Here is a 17,611-nt window from a genome sequence, read left to right on the forward strand (position 1 = left end):
TTTTTAAGATTTATTTTTTAGTGATGTTTAGTGTCCTGTCTGCATGTATCCCTGCCCGCCAGAAGAGGGCACCAGATCTCATCACAGGTGGTTGTGAGCCACCATGTGGGTGCTGGGAATTGAACGCAGGTCCTCTGGAAGAGCAGTCAGTGCTCTTAACCTCTGAGCCATCTCTCCAGCCCCGAAGACTTGGTTTTTTAAGTTAGATTTAGTCACATGTGCGTGCACATGCTTACAATACATGTGGGGATTAGAGGACAACTTTCAGGAGTTGGTTTTCTCTTTCCATCAGGCTTGCTGACGAGTGCCCTTCCCCACTGAGCCACGCCCCCCACTCTTTGTGTAGTCCAGACAGACCTTAAACTGTTTATCTTCCTGTTTCCATCTCCCAAGCGCTGGGGTTGCAAGTGTCCCACCTCTCTGGCTTAACCCTGGAGATTTTCAGCTGCTGTGTTTAAGTATGTCCTGACAGCTAATCGATTCCTGGTGAATGGAAAGCTGAGCTGGGGATGTACTGCTCAGACTCTCTGTGGCATGTAAGAATGTAGAGAAGCCTGGCCAACATGTGATAATAATGTAAACCCAGAGCTGGGCAGAAGCTTACACAGCTAAATGTCGTTTTCTTCGCTTTGCAGAGGAGTCGATTGACAGCAGTGTGAACGAAGCAGCGCCAGCGATCATATAGCTCGTTACTGGCAGACCCAGATTCACAGGCAGACCACAGCCTGCTTGACTGGTTCTCTTTCCACTAGCTCGAGGGCACACTAGTCTAGGAAAGGCAATGCACACATTGCACACTGGACGAGCTGGTCCAGATTCCTTCTACAAAAAAAAAAAATGCTGTGCTTGCTTAGGTGACTTTGGAAGAACAGTGATTTAAGCAAAGATAAGCAAGCGTCCTCCCCAGAGTGTTGCTCAATGTGTTTGTTGATGTGCTAATACCACGCACTCTGATTCTCCCAGATGTAGAGTGGGAAGAGCATGTGGGCTTCCCCAAACTTACCTATCCTCCTTTTTCTTTTCCTTCCCAGCCCTACTGTGACAAGGAGCACAATTTGGGAAATACTCCTTTCAGACATTCTAGGAAGGAATGGTTCTTTCATACCCACCATAGTTTCTCCTTTGGGTTTTTTTGTTTGTTTGTTTGGTTGGTTGGTTGGTTGGTTGGTTGGTTTTTCAAGACAGGTTTCTCTATGTATCCCTGGTTGTCCTGGAACTCAGTCCATAGAGCAAGCTGGCCTTGCTTGTCTCTGCTTCTACGTACTGAGATTGAAGGTGTGCACCACCACTGCCCACCTCCATGGCCTGGAGCTATATTTAAATGTGTGTTGTTTACTGTACACGCTTTTAGAGATAAATTATTTAAAGTAGATATTTCATGTATTAAACTGATCTCATTTTTAAAAAGATAAAACAAGTAAAACTTGGTTATGATGTATTAGTTTTTGTGTTTTGCTAGATTTTCTTTTTTTTATTTCATTTTTTTTAGATTTTCTTATTAAAATTGTGTCCACTGCACTCACAGTGGCCAGAGCAGTATCTGTATGTTTATCAACTGTTGAATGGAAAAAGTGTCACACACACACACACACACACACACACACACACACACTGGAATACCATTCAGCCATAAAAGCAATGAAACTGGCTGGACATGTTGCTGAACGTCAGAAATAGGCAGAGGAATTGTTTAGGAGAAATAGGCAGAGGAATTGTTGAGTTCTGAGCTAACCTAGGCTTCATAGCAGGAACCTATCTCAAAAAGGAGAGAAAGAGAGAGGGAAGAAGAGAAAGAAGAAGGAAATGAGGTGGAGGAAGTGTGCTAGAGAGATGGCTCAGCTAGTAAAAACACTTGAGGTATAACCTGACAACCAGAGTTCAATTCCTGGAACCCGTGGTAGAAGGAAAGAACCAATTCAGAAAGTTGTGCTCTGCACTTGAAAGTTGTCCTCCACGTGTGTGCTGTGGCCACATTCCATCGCTCACATACTCTGCAAACACTGAATGATGGTTACAGTAACAACTAGAAATAAGCAGAGAGAAAGGAAACTAAATCCTATGCTGGAGACAGAGCATAACGTGTATAGTGCTTGTCTTAGAAGTACAAGGACTGGCGGGGCAGTGGTGGCGCACACCTTTAATCCCATCACATGAGAGGCAGAGGCAGGTGGATCTCTGTGAGTTTGAAGCAAGCCTGGTCTACAAAGTGAGTTCCAGAACAGTCAGGAATATTACACAGAGAAACCCTGTCTCGAATCCCACCCCCAAAAGTACAAGGACTTGAGTCTGTAGATGGAGACCGCTCATTCATTTCCCAGCTGCCCAGCCCAGAAATAATTACACAGAAACTATATTTAATTACAGTACTGCTTGCCCAATCACTTAAGCATATTGCTAATTAGCTCTTATATCTTAAATTAACTCATTTCCATTATTTTGTATTTTGCATGAGGCTTATGGTTTACTGGTAAGGTTCCCAGACATCTGTCTCCTTTCAGTGGCTACATGGCATCTCCCTGACTTCACCTACTTTCTCCCAGCATTCAGCTTAGTTTTTCCTCCTAGCTCTATTCTGCCCTGTCTATTGGCCCAGAGGAGCCTCTTTATTAACCAATGGTAATAAAATGTATTTTTAGAATACAGAGGGTAATCACACATCATCTTCTTTTTTTCTGTCTAAATGAAAAGAAAGGTTTTAACTTTAACATAGTAAAATTACATATAGCAAAACAGGTATCAGGCAAGAATTATAGTTACAATATTTAGTCCATTTACATTTGACAAATTAAGGAAAATACTCTTATCTTTTATCCTATCTTCATGAGTCTAAGGTTTTGAATCTAACTTATCCTTTATTGTAACTAAGGAAAACTAGAACTATCTTTCTTCAACTCTTCAAAGAACCCAGAAGGATATAACATTACCTAAATTAACAGGAAGTGCATTGTAAGCAGCTTCCAAAACTCTAGAATTGACAGAGACATCTGGCTCCCTGGACAGTCACCCACAGTTTTTCTGTACTGTTGGGGCATCTGACTTCAGCCCACAGGCCCATATTATCTGGCAGACTTTTCCATGAAGCAGGAAATTTCAAAGACAGTTTCACCTATATTGGCAGTTTGTCAGTCACTTTTTTCTGTGTCCTGCAGGATGTCTGGAAGATGCTTTCAAGAAGCAGGAACCCCAAAGGTCTGTCTCACTTTCTTTAGGCAACTTCAGCAGTCATTTTTCTGTGGGTCTTGCATGTCTAGTTTATACAGCATACCATCAAGCAGTCCGGGCAAGAGCAGTTTCTTGCCCAAATGGCTAACAAACTCCATGAGGAGCTTCTTTGATGCCCATCATCCTCTTGAAGTAGATTGGTGCTGCCAGGAGCAGATGTGTCTCGTTGTCATGAAAAGTCCTAAGTTCTTAAAACATTTTAAATGCCATAATTTGCTAGTTTTTGAAAGATTTGAAGAATACCTGTCCATCTGAAATATATCTCCACACATCTAGACAATCTAACTAATGTGAGTACAAGTTTGACTGTTACAGTTGACTCTCTATTTACCTGTATTTCTTTTTTTCTCATTTTTAATGATATTTATTGAACTCTACATTTTTCTCTGCTCCCCTCCCTGCCTCTCCCCTACTGCCTTTAGCCCTCCCCCAAGGTCCCCATGCTCCCAATTTACTCAGGAGATCGTCTTTTTATACTTTCTACTTCCCGTGTAGATTAGATCTATGTAAGTCTCTCTTAGTGTCCGCATTGTTGTCTAAATTCTCTGGGATGGTGGTTTGTAGGCTGGCTTTCTTTGCTTTATGTTTAAAAAGTCACCTATGAGTGAGTATATATGCTAATTGTCTTTCTGTGTTTGGGTTACCTCACTCAAAATAGTGTTTTCTGGCTCCATCCATTTTCCTGCAAAATTCAAGCTGTCATTATTTTTTTCTGCTGTGTAGTACTCCATTGTGTAAATATACCACATTTTCCTTATCCATTCTTCAGTCAAGGAGCATTTAGGTTGTTTCCTGTTCTGGCTATGACAAATAAAGCTGCTATGAACATAGTTGAGTACATGTCCTTGTGGCACGATTGAGCATCCTTTGGATATATACCCCAAAGGTGGTATTACTGGGTCTTGAGGAAGGTTGTTTCCTAATTTTCTGAGAAATCACCACACTGACATCCAAAGTGGTTGAACCAGCTTGCATTCCCTTCCGGAAATGCAGAAGTGTTCCCTTTTCCCCACAACCTCTCCAGCATAAGTTGTCATCAGTGTTTTTGATCTTGGCTATTCTTACAGGTGTAAAATAGAATCTCAGAGTTGTTTTGATTTGCATTTCTCTGATGACTAAGGATGTTGAACATTTCCTGAAGTGTTTTTCAGCCATTTTAGATCTTCTGTTGAGAGTTCTCTGTTTAGGTCTGTACTCCATTATTTTTTTATTGGATTATGTGATCTTTTGGTGTCCAATTTCTTGAGTTCTTTGTATATTTTGGAGATCAGACCTCTGTTTGATGTGGGGTTAGTGAAGATCTTTTCCCATTTTGTAGGCTGTTGTTTTGTGTCCTTTGCTTTACAGAAGCTTTTCTGTTTAATAATGTCCCATTTATTAATTGTTTTTCTTAGTGTCTGTGCTACTGGGGTTATATTTAGGAAGTGGTTCCCTGTTCTAATACATTCAAGAGTACTTCCCACTTTCTCTTCTATAAGGTTCAGGGTGGCTGGCTTTATGTTGAGGTCTTTGATCCATTTGGACTTGAGTTTTGTGCATGGTGATAGATATCGGTCTATTTTCATTCTTCTACATGTTGATTTCCAGTTATGCCAGCGCCATTTGTTAAATATGCTTTCTTTTTTCCATTTGATATTTTTTGCTTCTTTATCAAAGATCAGGTGTTTGAAGATGTGTGGATTGATATTCTGGTCTTCTATGCGGTTCCATTGGTCCTCCTGTCTGTTCTTATGCCAATACCAGGCTGTTTTTAGTACTGTAGCTCTGTAGTAGAGTTTGAAGTCAGGGATTGTGATGCCTCCAGAAGTTCTTTTATTGACCGGATTATTTTGGCTATCCTGGGTTTTTTGCTTTTCCATATGAAGCTGAGTACTGACCAGGAGCACTTTAAAATGGTAGTCAGCTTGATCACAGCAGCCCTGGATGTTGACTCTTCCCCTCTCAGGCTTTCAGTATGGCAGAGGTAGTTCACTGCCAGCTCTGAGATGGCCAGGTGGGAGCAGTCCTCACCACCTCAACTCTGGGTAGCACTGTGCAGCATATAAACCCTTTCTATCTGAGTAAAAGCTAAATCTGTCATGCAGCTTACTTCATGGCCTGGAAATATCTCTGTGTATGGTGGAGGGAATCCACCATGCTCTTCTGCCTATGCACTCCTAGCAGACCCCATCCTGCCACTTGCTCAGGCAGGGAGGACTGAGCCATGGTCATGGTCTCAGCTACTTTCCTCCCAACCTTGAGTGGGCACATAAGCATCTGGACCCAAAGTGGGTGGCGGGCATTAGCCCCAAACATTTGTTGGGCACCATTCTTGTAAGCAGCAAACAGAGCCTATTTGGGGAAAAATGCAGCTGCCAAGAATCTACACTAAACTCTGTTGTTTTTTTTCTTTTGTGTGTGTGTGTGTGTGTGTGTGTGTGTGTCTAGAATTCCTTTTTAAGCTCTCTCAGGTTTTATGTGGATGGATGTAGTCAGCCCCACATTGGGCGCCATGAGTCTAATCCCCAGAACCCCCTTGTAATAAGTCAGGTGTGCTGTGAACAATCTTTTTGTACAATATGAATATGTATTACTCTCATTGATTGATAAAGAGCTGACTTGCTGATAGTTAGGCAGGGTTTTCAGGGCAGAGGAATGCTGGGAAGAAGAAAGGCAGGGTCAGAGGAGAGGCCATGAGATGCCGCAGAGCAAGCAGGATGGGAAGTATATACATATGGTAAATGAGCAATTAGACTAATAGAAATGTGTAGTATGATGGCCGCTATTAGTTCCTGTGGCGCACTCCTTGACCAGCAAGGAAGAACAACCACGAAGTCGAGGATCCTTCCCAAATCACACTTTATTGGAGCCTCTTGGTTGAAGGGAGAGCGGGAAGCGAGAGAGAGCAAAGGCCAAGCGGCATCTGCTTATATAGGTTGAAGGGACTCGGGTACTGTCCTGATTGGTGAATACCAGTCTGCTGATGCCCGAAGCCTCGGGATTGGCTAGGGGCAAGGCTCAATTGCGCATGTACAAGCAAAGGGCGCTCAGCCCCACGCAGCAATACCAAAGAAGGACTTTGTTTACCTCCAAGCTACAGGACCGTCAGCGCCGTCTTGTAATGGCGATATCCGGACGGCTCCTTACAAGTTCCCAGCTGCTCAGCTCTGAAATAATCACACAGAAACCATATTATTTGCAATACTGTTTGGCCAATAGCTCAACCATATTTCTGGGTAACTCATATCTTAAATTAACCATTCTCTATTAATCTGTGTGTTGCCATGAGTCTGTGGCTTACCAGGTAAAGTTCCGACGTCTGTCTCTAGCAGAGCTACATGGCTTTTCTCACTCTGCCTTCTTTCTCTCAGCATTCAGTTTAGTTTTCCCTGCCTAGCTCTGTTCTGCCCTGCTCTGATATAGGCTCAAAGCAGTTCTTTATTAATCAATGGTAATCATAGCATACACAGAGGGAATCCCACTTCAGAAATGGTTAATTTAAGTTATAAGAACTAGGTTAAAAAAAAGCCGAAGCTATCAGCTGAGCATTTATAATTAATATTAAGTCTCTTTGTGGTTATTTGAGGAGCTTCTCCCAGGACAGAAAAGTCTACCTACACAGATGTAGTGGTGGACACTTGTAATCCCAGCCGTGAGGTGGCAGAGACAGAGAGCCTTGGGAAACTGGCCCTTGCCACATAACACCAAGCAGAGGAGGCAGTATGAAGTACCATACCCTGAGATTGGATATGGGAAACTAACAAAACAAGGACCATTTGATTTTGTCATCTGCAGCACATCCAATAACAAGCTGGTCCACACCAAACCCCAGAGAAGACCATGCTCAGCACACAGTACAGATGTAACATGAGGGCCGGCTTGTTGGGGTTTCTGTCCCACCTGGTACCCCACAACTGGCAACTCCCAGCGAAAATCACACACAGGACTCCATAAGATTATAAAGCTGATTGACCCATTAGGTCAGGCTACTTATTAGTTCTTATGACACATATTACCCCATTATCCTTATCTATGTTAGCCATATGGCTTGGTACCTTTTTCAGCTGGGCAAGTTACATGCTGCCTCTTCGGTGGTCTGCGCAGGAGTGGCAGAGGAAGCTTCCTGCTTCCCAGAATTCTCCTGTTCTCATTGCATCACCTCTACTTCCTGTCTGGTTGACCCACCTATACTTCCTGCCTGGCCAATCAGCATTTTATTAAAATACACGATTGACAGAATACAGACAATTCTCCCGCACCATTTCCCTCTTTTTTTTTTTAAATGAAGGAAAATACCCATAGTCCATTTGTTGGGAATGTGGGCGTAGTATTTCAGGCTACTTCCTGCTGGTTGGGGGCGCTGATGATCTTATGGGGATCTAAAGAAAATTTAGAGGTATAATCAAGTCCTGACTGGAGTATCCTGTGAGTCTTGATCATCTCAGGCAGCAGTCTTGAATCTGTTCTGGATGTAGAACTCTGTCATCCGGGCCATCTGTTCCTATCGGAGATTTCTCATGTGGTCTTCCTTTTTCGAACCTGATTTTTCTTAACTCAGAATGAATCCACAGCCTCTCATTTTTTTGTGGAAACAAAAGCAAAATCTCTTCTCCAAAACCTTTTGACTTCAATTTTGAAGCCAAGGTATTTTCAAAATACCTATCTTGGATTAATTCTGCAGCATTCATAAGCAAATGTCTTTTGGCGACTGTTGCTCCTTCCTCAGCATTTAAACAATTAAAAGAGAGCATAATAGCATACAGTATCAAGATTCTGTGTATTTTCCATCTTTATGTGATTTTATTTCAACCTCTATTTCTTTTATTTTTACTTTTAACTTTTGGCTTTTTGAGACAGGTTCTCTGTATATATCTTTGTCCTGGAATAACTCTGTAGACCAGGCTGTCCTTGAACTCACAGAGATCTTCTGTCTCTGCCTCCCCAGCGCTGGGCTCAAAGGTGTATGCTACCACACCTTGAACTCACAGAGATCTGTTTGTCTCTGCCTCCCAGGCATTGGGATTAAAGGTGTGTGCTACCCCACCTTGAAGTCACAGAGATCTGTCTGTCTCTGCCTCCCAGGCATTGGGATTAAAGGTGTGTGCTACCACACCTTGAAGTCACAGAGGTCAACTACCTCTGCCCCTTAAAGTCTCAGAGTTCAATTTACCTCTGCCTCTGAAGTGTTGGGATTAAAGGTGTGTATCACCACACCCAACTACTCTCTTTCTTTCTTTACTTTAAGAACTTAACTTTTAGCCTGCATATATTTTTAACACACTGTAAACCATTTAGAGGTTTTCTTCCTCTTTGAATCTCTCTTTACTGTATATCTCTCTTTTTCTGACCACACGAGTCTTCAATGGGTAAGACTAAAGCCGTGGCTTTGACAGTTAGATCCAGCCCATTCCTTAGCTTTCCAGCCCCGTGGCTGAGATACCAGCCAGAGCTGTGTTCACTGCCACAACTCTGTGGCATTTCAAGGTCCTTGCCAGCAAGCAAGCCACAGCATTCTGCTCACAGACCACACTCAGTAGGACTGCCTGCCTGAAAGAGTCAGAGTTTGCCCTGGCAGGACTGCCCAGAAAGCTGGCATTTTAAAATGGCACAGCTTTTTTCCTGCTACGGCTGAAAGCTGAAAAGCATGTGTTCAGCTTTTCACCAACACTGTTTAAGTGTTTTGTGGTAGGACCTTTTAAAAGAGCTGCAAGGTTTTGCAGCTAAAGCTGAGTCAGGAAGCCTCTTTTAGATGAGAGCGCTTGCTTGCCTCTAGCAAGCAGAGCAGACCCAAGAAATTGCTGCTACCAAGAAAACATGATTTACTCTATTCTTTCCCAAGCTCTCTCTGGCTTTCTGTGGATGCAGTTATCCACGTGGGCGCCATATGTAACATGAGGGGCCGGCTTGTTGGGGTATCTGTCCCACCTGGTACCCCACAACCAGCAAGCCCCAAGAAAATCAATCACACAGAGATCTCCAGCAGTAGAGCACTGTGCGTGAGCTGAGGAGGAAGAGATTTTAAAGAAAAAATGATCACAGAAAATTACAATGAAGGGGGAAAAATAAAAAACAAAAAACAAAGCAAAACAAAAAACAGGCCCCAAATCAGCATTCTTCTGTAGGAGCGGTTCTAGTAGAGCAAGCTACTTGCCAGCCGTGCATCAGGACCAGCTGTGTGCTAGAAGGCAAGGACGTGGAGTTCTATCTGAGGAAGACCAAGGCTGGGAGAGGCAAACATGTCATGTCTAGCTCACGTAATAAAGGTGTTTATTAACGTGTTTTTTTTAAAGCAACAACAGGAGGGTGCAGTGCCTGAGGAGTAAAACCCAAGGTTGGCCTCTGGCCTCCACACACACATGCTGCATGCATGGGCATACCCACCTGCATACTCATGAGCATGCCTACACATTGAACACACAGATTTCAATGACATGGGTGGAACCTGAAAACACTACATGAAACAAGCCTGACGTGGAATGGTGAGACCGCGTGATTTCACTCCCATGTTCTAGAAAAGCTGATCACTAAAAGGTTGAGAGTAGAATGGAGCATGTAGGGTACTAGTGATTTGGTGCGGCAATGCAGCCTTTGGGATATGGAGGTAGGAGGGCGGGAGTTCAAGGCCAGGTTTGGCTATATAACAAATTGAGGGCAAAAATGTACAAAAATTGTATGTTCTGGAGTATTCTGTGATGTCTTGAACTATGTATACACTATGTAACTATGGTGGTTAAATTGGGCTAAATATACATGTGTCTCTAAGTATCATTTTTTCTTTCTTTCCCCATAACAGGGTTTCTTTTTTGTAGTCCTGGCTGTTCTGGAGCTTACTCTGTAGACCAGGCTGTCCTTGAACTCACAGAGAGCCTGCTTCTGCCTCCTGGGCGGTGGGCTTAAAGGCGTGCACCACCACTGCCTGGCATTTATCCTATTCATATAACTTCTGAGGCCACACACACACACACACACACACACACACACACACAGAGAGAGAGAGAGAGAGAGAGAGAGAGAGAGAGAGAGAGAGAGAGAGAGAATTGTATACAGGTGAAGGGTTTGAATATTTAAAGTTGAACCTAACTCAGAAATATGGTAGAAAAAACTTGTAAATAGTTGGGGGTGTTTTTGTTTTGTTTTGATTTGGTTTTTGGGTTTTTTTGAGACAGTATTTCTCTGTGTAACAGCCCTGGCTGTCCTGGAGCTCACTTTGTAGACCAGACTGGCTTTAAACTCACAGAGATCTGCATGCTTCTGCCTCCTGAGTGCTGGATTTAAAGATCTGTGCCGCTACCACCCACTGGTTTAAATATCTTTGTTGTTGTTTGATTGGTTGGTTTTGTTTTGTTTGTTTTTGTCCAGACAGGGTTTCCAGACAGATCTCACATTCGCAGAGATCCACCTTTCCCTGGCTCCTGAGTGCTCAGATTAAAGGCATGCACTACCATCGCTAAATATAATTTTTTTAAAAAAAATCTTTTTGTTATTAAAATCCCTTTCTGCTTTTAGGAAAACACAGTACACCCCCACTTTAGTGTGTGTGTATTGAATGTGTATACATGTATAATATATATGTGTGCATGGGTGTATATGGTTGTGTGTGCACTTGTGTCTGTGCATGTAAAAGCACGAAGCCGATGCCATGGGTCTTCTGATATCACTGCTTCCTTTTCCTTCTAAATGAGTTTAGTTCACAGTTCCAGAACATCATTGTGAGGGGGTCACCACTGCAGGAGATCGAGACAGGTGGTCGGTCACATGCATGGTCAAGAAGCAAAGGGAGCCAGACGGTGGTGGTGCACGCAAAGGGGAACATGAGTTGGTACATGCTTGCACTTAGCCTGATTCCTCCACTCCACCTAATCATTGTGTGATTGAGAGTCAGGGTCTCGTTGTGTAGCCCTGGAACTTATTTAAGGCAGGCCTCAAATTCAGAGAGATGCACCTGCCTTTGCCCCCTAGTCCAGTGTATCTTTTAAGACAGGGTCTCTCACTGAACCAGGGCTCGCCCATTGGGTAGATTGGTTGGCTATCAGGTTCTACCTGTCTCTGCCTAACTAAGGCTAGGGTTACAGAAATGTGTGGCCACACCCAGCTTTTTTGTGGGTGCTGGGGATCCCAACTTAGGTCCTCATGCAGTGTTTAGGTGGCAGGCACTTTATCACCTGAGCTATCTCATCAACCCGCCACCTCCCAGCTCCCCACACCCTTCAGCACCCCTCCCCCCAACCCCCATTGTTTTTGAGATAAGGTCTCACATAGCTCAAGCTGATTCTAATATACTAGCCAAGATGACCTTGAACCTGTGAATCTTCCTGCCTTCACTTTTCAAGTGCTAGGATTACAGCCCTGCTGTCAGGGCTAGCTCACCTTTCTTTCCTTTTTGTAGGCAGAGGCTCTCTCAAACTTAAAATCAATGCTGGGTGTGGTAGCGCATGCTTTTAATTCCAACACTCAGGAGGTGGAGGCAGGTGGATCTTTGTGAGTTTGAGGCCAGCCTGGTCTACAGAGCGAGTTCCAGGACAGCCAGAGACATTAAACAGGGAAAGCCTGTCTCAAAAAATCAAACCAAACCAAACAACATACATACACACAAAATCCTTACAATATGGCCTAAATTCTAGGGGTACAGGTGTATAGCTATTTTGGAATATTATTTTAACTGGACAAAGATGTATTACGTTTGTTTATACTACAGACTGTTATTTTAACAGTGTAAAAGTGTTACTTTTGTTTATGCTGCGTTTGTTTAATGATGTAAAAATGTGTATTTAATTATGCAAAGATGTGTTGCATCTCTGTTTCACCTAAGGCACCTGATTGGTCTAATAAAGAACTGACCGGCCAATAGCTAGGCAGAGAAAAGATAGGCAGAGTGGCCAGACGGAGAGAATAAATAGGAGAGATCTAAGCCCAAAAGAAAGGAAGAAGAACAAGAGAAGAGGAGGAGAGAGCAACTAACGCAGTCTGGGCCAGAAACCAGGCAGCCCTCAACCATCCATAGAGACAGCAAGAAAGCAAGACAAGCTAAAAAGCCCCGAGACAAAGACAGATAAAGAGAACAGGTTAATTTCAGTTAAAAGAGCTAGTGAGAAACACACCTAAGCTAGGCTGAGCATTCACAATTAATAAGTCTCTGTGTTATATGATTCAGGAGCTGGTTGGCGGCCCGAGAAAAAGCCCGACACATGTACCTTTGTGTCTTACATAAAATGAGCTACAAGTGCTCCTCTTCTCTCTGGCAGAACATGTTTAAGCTTGGCATTAACTCTCATATTGGATACTTTCCTGCTGCTTGATAGAACGCTAGGGGCAAGGTGACTTGCACAAGAAAGGCTTTATTTCGGCCAGGATCCAGCATTCAAGATGGCAGAGTGAAGGCTTGGTGATTGAAGCAGGAAGCCAAGGGCTTGGGTCAACCTCAAGCAGAAAGCAGAGACAGCACCCTGGGACTGGAGCAGGCTTTAAAACTCCAAATTCTGCCTCCAGTGGCAAACTTTCTACAACAAGGCCACACCTCCTAAGCCTCCCCAAACATAGCCATCAACTAGGGGCCAAGTTATGGGGACCAAAACTACAGGGGATACCTTGCTCAAAGCACCACATTCTTCTTTGAATGTTTGATGGAATTCTCCAGTGGAAATATCAGGCCTCAAGTTTCATTTTGATTGACACATTTCGAATTGGATGCCACTTTTCCCATAGAGTGAGATTCTATGCAGCATGGGGAGGAAAGCCCCAAAGCCTTTGCCTTTCTAGCAAGAATGGTGAACTAAGTTGAAGAAACTTAAAAAAAAAATCATCTGTATATGTATATGTGTGTGTGCATGAGTGTATATGTGTGAGTGTGTGTGTGTGTGTGTGTGTGTGTGTGTGTACCACAGCATGTACTTGGAGATCATAGGACAACCTGCAGCACTAGGTTCCCTCCTCCCACCGTGTGAGCTGAGTCCCGGGGACTGAACTCAGGTTATCAGCCTTATCAGCAAGAGCCTCTGCCCACTGTGTCATCTCACACCCCTAGTGCCAGTTTGAGATGGAAGCTTTGGTTCAAGGTGTCAAATGGTAAGAGACTTAACACAGGGATCTTGGTGAGAACAGAGGCAGAACAGTAGCTCTTTGTACCTCCTTAACCGAATGGGACACTATGCAGGAATGAAGGTGACTGAAGGGACCTGGGGAAGCCCAGCCTCAGAGTCCTAGTCATTCCCAGTTCACATACATATCAGTCAGCAGAAGGTGGGTACCAACTGGCTTAAGGTGTGCGTGTAGCCGCTACCTAAGCCTCTACGTGACTACAAGCGTAGGTGGTACCTGTTGGTGCTAAACAGCCATCAACTTAGCCAAGAAGGCAGACAGAGCAGACACGATACACTAGCAAAGACAGGCAGTGAAGGGCTGGTGGATTTTTCAGCAGGATAAAAGTGTTTGCCACCAATCCTGCCAGCCTGACCCTGGTGGGAAGAGAGCTGATTCCTAAAAGTTGTCTGACTTCCACATAAACACTGTCTCTTCCTCTCCCCTTGTCTCTGTCTCTCTCCCTGCCCCCCCACCACATAATTAAAGACAAAACCCTGAAAACACCAATAATGGCATACCGGCGCTGAAATAGATTAAACAGTTTAAATCTGGATATGTTGTTGGAAAATGAGAAAAGAAATTAATGACCAGCGTGGTATGGTGTTGCAAACTAGTAATCCTAACCCTTGGGAAACGGAGGCAAAAGCATTGTGATTTGGAGGTCAATGTGAGACCCTGTCCAAAAAAAATGCTGTGGGTGTAGCTCAGTCAGTAGTTTGTCTAGCATACATGAAGCCTTTGGTTGGATCTCTAGCATTACACAAATTCGCTGTGACGAGCACACCCAAAATCCCAGGACTCAGAAAGAATCAGAATTCAGCCACCCCCTTTGAGTCTGAGGCCAACTTTGGCTTTCAGACCTCATCTCAAAACAAACGAGGACTGAAGTGAAGACTCACTCAGCAGGTAAGAGCACTCGCTGCTCTTAAAGAGTTCCTAGCTCACATCAGGCAGCACCCAACTACCTGTAACCCCAGCTCCAGAGACCCAACACTCTCTCTGAGCTCTGGGGGTGCCCGCACCCATATGATGCAGATGTAGATGAGCAGGTGTACACACACACACCCCAAAACAAACTTCTCAATTCAGAGTTCTTTATCTAGCAAAACTATTTTGTAAAACAAAATAAAGGCATTAACAGATAAGCAAAGAAACGGAAAGAATTTGTGGTTGGCTGACCTCTTACTCTGCAAGCAGATCCATCATGCATTGTCAGGCAGGATAAGGCAGCAAGCAAGATCCTGTTCTAGGCTGTCAACAAGAGAAATAAATTAGATTAATGAGCACAGTCTATTAAAACTAGAAGTCGGGACAGGATACACTATATAAACAGTAATTTTAAGAGAGCTGGGACCGGGTGGTGGTGGTGGCAGCGGTGGTGGTGGTCGCACACACCTTTAATCCCAGCACTTGAGAAGCAGAGGCAGGCACATCTCTGTGAATTTGAGGTCAGCCTGGTCTACAAAACAAGTTCCAGGACAGTCAGGGTTGTCACAAAAAACAAACAAACAAAAAGTCAGAGAGAGAGAGAGAGAGAGAGAGAGAGAAAGAGAGAGAGAGGGAGGGGAGGGAGAGAGAGAAAGAGAATGAGGCTGTAGTTGCTATTTTGGTATCAGTTAAGCTATTTGGGTTCAAATGATTGAACTTGGGGCCCCTTGCATGTTATGGAAATGTTATACCTCTGACTGAGCTATGCCCCTGGATTCCAGGTAGATTTAGAACATAGGACTTGCTAGGAATAAATAGAGACATTTCATAATAAAATGTAATATGTTAAAAATTTGTTAACAATGCCGGCTGAGATTTTGCTCAGTTACTAGAATGCTTACCTAGCAAGCATGAAGCCCTGGATTTGATTCCCAGTACTGAATAAAATTGGGCATTGTGGCACAGGCCTGTAATTCCAGCCTTTGGGATGTAGGACCAAGAGGATCAGAAATTCAAGGTTATTTTTGTCTTCATTGTAAGTTTGGGGCCAACCTGGAACATGTGGAATCCTGTCTCCATGTGTGTGTGTGTGTCTATGTTTTATATATGTTTATATATGTATATATGTATGCACATACACAATTAGTACATATATATGCTTCTAAAAGAGATAAGCAGGAGGCACAAGTCTTAGGAGACTGAGAACAATGAATTTGAGGCATTCTAAAATGTAGCAAGACCCTACCTAAAACAAGAAAGCCTCAATATATATGAAGAAAAAATAATGATGTATTTGAAAAAACATAAATTATCTTTTTTTTTTCTAAGAGAAAATATTGCTATTTAGCTCTGGTTGGCCTGGAAGTCACAGCGTAATTCAGGCTGGCTTTGAACTCATAGAGATTTTTCTGCCTTGCCTCCTGAGACAATTTTAGTTTGAGATTTAGTATTTCATTCATAGTGTATGGTAGCCTGCAGTGCCCACTTGCCTACAGGAACATACATAGCCAATTTGTCTGGCTTGCCAGGTGGTAGTGACACACATCTTTAATCCCCGCACTTGGGAGGCAGAGGTAGGAAAACCTCTGTGAGTTTGAGGCCAGCCTGGTCTACAGAGCGAGTTTCAGGACTGTCTCCATAACAGCTGAGAAACCCTGTCTCAACAAACAAACAAACAAACAAACAAAAAACCAACCAAACAAACAAACAAAAGAAGATTGGGCTCTGAGATTGGTTTTTGCATTTTCTCCCCGGCTGTGCTTCCTTGCTCTACTCCCAGTCAATGAATGGAAAGAGCTAAGAGCTAGGATATTAAGTGAGGTCCATTTCTAGGAGACAGTCGACTCTTCTGGTTGTCAACAGCTTGGCACAACCTTTTTTAGTTTGCCCAAGTAGTCTAGGAGCTTCTACCCTGTCTGGCCTTCACTCAGGGCATAGCTTGTCTTCCCACCAGAAAGCTTTCCCAGGCTCCTTCCCTATTTCCTGTCCTACACCATTCCCTTAATGAAATTGTTCAAGTGTGTAATTTCATCTTGACACCTGCTTTTTGGAGGGGGCAGACCAATACAGGATACTAGAAATGAACCAAGAAAATAGGCCAGGAGCCAGTGAGATGGTTCGGTGGGTTAACACACTAGCCAACAAGTCTGACGACCCGAGTTCAATCTTCAGGCCCTCATAGTGAAAGGAGAGAACTGACTCCTGATGGTTATCCTCTGACATGTGTTCATCTGAATACGCCAGTGCCCCGCCTCTCTCCACTAAATAGAAATGATCTCCTTTCCAGGAGGATCTCCTCACCCCCCCTTTTTTTTTTTTAAAGAGAAACAGGGGTCAAAGAGATTGTTCAGCGGTTAAGAACACTGGCTGCTCTTCCAGACGTTCCTAGTTTAATTTCCAGCACCCACATAGTACCTAACAATGGTCTGTAACTCCAGTCTAGGGAATCTGGCTCACTCGCATGGACATACCTACAGGCAAGGCACCAACGCTCGTAAAATAATTAACAAATTATAAAAATTAATTAAAAAAAAACCTTGGTCTCCTTATTTAGCCCTTGGCATGCCAGGAGCTTGCTGTGCAAACATGGTTGGCCTTGAACTCACAGAGATCTGTCAGCCTGTCTCCCTGTGTGTTTGGATTAAAGGTATGCCAACACACTGGGCATGATCTCTCTCTCTCTCTCTCTCTCTCTCTCTCTCTCTCTCTCTTTTAATAAAGAAAAGGTTAGTAAGATGAGGATTTCAGGCTAGCCCACATATGCTTGGCAGATGGAGAAGGCTATCCTTCCTGGGAAGTGGTTGTGGAGTGAGGGCATAGAAGCCCTTAATCCTGGTACTCAGGAGGATCAGGAATTCAAGATCATCCTTAGCTACACAGCAAATCTGAGGTCAGCCAGTGGCTACAAGGGAACCTTTATTTCATGAAAATTGGTGTGAAGATACCCCGGAACTGGGGTTACTGATTTTTGTAAACTACCATGTACTGGGAATTGAACCCAGGTCCTCTGGAGGAACGGGCAGTGTCCTTAACCTCTGAGCCATTTCCCCAGCCCCTCCACCTTATTTTTTAAAATTTATTTATTATGTATATAGTGTTCTGGGCACCAGATTTCATTATAGATGGGTGAGAGCCATCATGTGGTTGCTGGGAATTGAACTCAGGACCTCCGGAACAGCAGTCAGTTCTTTTAACCTCTGAGCCATCTCTCCAGCCCCCACCTTATTTTTTGAGACAAGATTACTTGCTGAACCTGGAGCTCACTGATTTGTCTAACCCGGTTGGCCAGCAATCCCTGGGCACCCTCCCCAGCACTAAGTGGATAGATAGGCTTACTGATTCTGCACTTTGTGTGGGTTTTCGGGGATCAAAATCAGGGTGTTATGCTTGTGTGGCAGGATGTTTC

This window comes from Myodes glareolus, chromosome 5, assembly GCF_982192425.1.
Source record: "Myodes glareolus chromosome 5, mMyoGla1.1, whole genome shotgun sequence".
Lineage (NCBI taxonomy): Eukaryota > Metazoa > Chordata > Mammalia > Rodentia > Cricetidae > Myodes > Myodes glareolus.